Consider the following 3,628-nt stretch of genomic DNA (forward strand, 5'->3'; position numbering starts at 1 on the left):
AAGATACTCTAGGAGTACACATTTCTATGTGATAAAAAAATGTACATGTAGATGATTTGTTCTTCAATTGCTATGCTGCTTAGGGAGTGCTGGAGGAAAAAGATTTTTCTCCCCCTTTCTGGAACCTTCAGGAAAGAATCAGGCATACATCCTCACATTACACTGAGAGCCGGTAACTTTTTTGTTGTTGGCTTTCCCTGCACGCAGTTTTAATGTCCCTGATTCTGTGAACCATGATATATAGACATGGGTAATTGGTGGCAGATGTACATATCTTCTCCTCTAGAATAAGTTTAAGGAAATATGATCTAATTGAGGAACAGTTCAAACAAGCACCGATATTTAATTAAAAGTCATGTTCCCCTTGGATAATACTTAAAGGAAAGAAGGCTTTGGTTATACAAATAGAAGCATAAAACATAAATAGGAAATATGGTAAAAATTTTTAGGACAAAAAAGTCTTTCACTTAGAGTTTGACAAATATTCTTCATGGACAGCCCCTCAAAAATTTAAAAAAAAATGCATAGGCGGCTTTTGTGGTTTCCCATTATTTGTTGTGGTAACAGCAAAGAACAGCAAAGATGTATCTCATCCTACATTACCATGATATTCTAATTATAACTTTTACTTAGCATTGCTGTCACATGCATAAGTGTATCCAAAATTGGAGCAGAGGAACAGAGAATAGGAAATCTCCAGACAAAATGGAAACTCCTGTGTTTCTCTTTGTTAATTTCTACACTGCTAGAAAAACAGTAATTACACAGCAAAGGGTATTACAGAGGTTGCAAATATATCATAGAAGAAACTACTGGTAGTGACTTGCCTCTCTCTTTACCAAATTATTTTAGGAGAAAAAAAATCAATTAATGAGTTAAACATAAATACATGTGAGGGGATTTGCTACTAATCACCTAGTGATTCTTCTAATGGTATAATTGTTAACTGTCTAAATTACATTCTCATCAATATTTTTTTTAAAGATTTTATGTAATCTCTATACCAAACGCTGGGCTCGAACTCACAACCCTGAGATCAAGAGTCACAAGTTCCGTGGACTGAAGCAGCCAGGTGTCCCTTGTATCAACAATTTTTATGGGAGAATCAGGCTCTCAAAGGACAAAGTCACTCCTGAAATTTTCTAACTTTATCAATTGATCCCTATTATCGGTGCTCATACTTGGAACATTTTACATACTGGAATTAATCTTATATTAATAAATGTCAACTATGGAAATAATTCCATGCATGCACCCATTTTCCTCACGTCTCTGATCTTTGATTTTTCTTTCTTGTCAGAATTTCAACTGAATTTGTGGAAGAGGATAGCTATCATGTAGCTTACTAAGAGTTGATCATTAAGGCTTCAGACAAAAGATTCTCATTCAGCTCAGCAAGCTTGGGCAATCTGACTGTGTGGGAGGATGAGGCTTTTGAGATATGTATTTATGGCTTCCTCGTGTATTTTCCTCTTTCTCATCCTAAATTCAGGAAGGTAGTAAGCCACATGCTTCTTTTCCTCGGGGGAGTATTAAATGTATCACAAGGAGGAATGCAGAAGTTGCCTGCAAGATACTTCCCTACTTGGTTTTATTTTCAAATGCCTAAACTGCCTCCCCAACCGCCCCCCCGCCCCCCCGCCACTGCTTCCCCCTCCAGAAATCTATGCTGGATTTCCTGGAGGTAAAAGAGAACGGAGTCTGCCTGTGAGGGAAAAGGTTGTGCCTTGAGGAAAATTAGAGATTTATGTGCACCCTTGTTTCCTGCCCTCTCTTCCCTGGTAGTAGCCTGAAGAAGTAGCCAAATAGTCTAGCTCATCAAAGATGCTTGTACCCAAGGGTTGAATGAAAGCAGCAGGAGTCATGGATCTGAGAGACACTGAGAACTAAGGCAGTGGGCACCTCCATGGAACGCAGAGTGAGTGGATGACAGAAAGGACCTCCCCTGGGCTTTGAGGCTACGTGAAGCCTCCATACTTCCTTGGCAAGGGATGGGGAGCCACAAGGGAACAACTGATTTGGATTTCTTGCCTACATTGTGGAAGGGGAGACTCCGAGTCAAAATAATTCAAGAAAACAGATGTGGTATTTTTTGCACATAGAGTTTGAAAATTGAGATTCATAGCCAGAACAACTGAATACGGATGCTAAAAAAGGATAAGTCGGAAGATATACCTCTTTCCCCTACTGAAAAAGAGTAGTGGTCCCCCTTTCACCAACAACTGATATTCTTTAGACACTGTAGTAAACCACACATAGGAACTAGCTGTGTCGACTTGAGAATGTGATCTTGAAATACGTATGAAGCATTTAGTGGACCAGTCCTATATCATTGCTCAAACCTCCCCATTGTTTCATTCAGTCATTCCATTCTTCTTCATTCATTCCCTGAGCTCACAGACAACACTCATTCCCTGAGCAAATGCCCTCTTATGTACTCCCATAGGACCTTTTTACTTGCCTTCAATAATAGTGGCCAAAGTCTGCACTTGTCTGTAAAGTCCATAAGTGAAAGAGCTTTGAAAGGAATCGTTCTTTCTAGAGGACTGGTATCCCCATTATTTGTTCAAGTTTTAAAATATAGTGTAATGACAAGAACAGTGACTGAAAATATTTACTGCTTTCGTTCCATGATGGGCCAGCACTGATGCTGAGATGGCTTCCTCCCCCACCCTCCGAAATTAAAGCTGAAATGGATGCTGAATTATTGCTGAGGTAGAAAAGGAAAAGGGAAATTTTTTCTTTTTTTCTTTTTATTAACATATAATGTATTATTTGTTTCAGGGACACAGGTCTGTGATTCATCAGTCTTACACAATTCATAGCGCTCACCATAGCACATACCCTCCCCAATGTCCATCATCCAGCCACCCCATCCCTCCCACCCATCTCCACTCCAACAACCCTCAGTTTGTTTCCTGAGATTAAGAGTCTCTTATGGTTTGTCTCCCTCTCTGGTTTCATCTTATTTTGGGAAATTTTGTCACAAGTACTTTCACTTTCTTATGGAGGACAATCAGTTATTCTCCCTAATTTCAGTTCATAGTAAGCAAAACCACACACACACACACACACACACACAAAATATTCATGGCTTCAAATTTAACTTAATTTCAATGAGACTCTGATCATTAGAGCAACAGGATTTTCCTGGGTGTTTAAAAGATTGGGGAGGCAATTTATTACAAAAAGATACTGGTTATTTGTAATATTCTTTTTTTTTTTTAAGATTTTATTTATTTATTTGAAAGAGAGAGAGCCAGCGAGAGAGGGAACAAAAGCAGGGGGAGTGAGAGAGGGAGAAGCAGGCTTCCCGCCGAGCAGGGAGCCCGATGCGGGGCTCGATCCCAGGACCCTGAGATCATGACCCGAGCCGAAGGCAGACGCCTAACAACTGAGCCACCCAGGTGCCCCTATATGTAATATTCTTAACAGAAGATAGGAATATAGCTATTTTACGCTTACTTTCTTTCCCTAATTAAGGACTAATTCAGGTGTTTGGAATCACTTTTTAAAAATTGGGCTTTTTTTAAAGATTTATTTATTTATTTGAGAGAGAGAGCATGAGCGTGGGTGGGGAAGGGGCAGAGGGAGAGGGAAAGAGAATCTCAAGCACACTCAGGGCTAA

Source organism: Mirounga leonina, unplaced genomic scaffold, assembly GCF_011800145.1.
Source record: "Mirounga leonina isolate KUSES-001 unplaced genomic scaffold, KU_Mleo_1.0 Mir_151, whole genome shotgun sequence".
In the NCBI taxonomy this organism is placed as follows: domain Eukaryota; kingdom Metazoa; phylum Chordata; class Mammalia; order Carnivora; family Phocidae; genus Mirounga; species Mirounga leonina.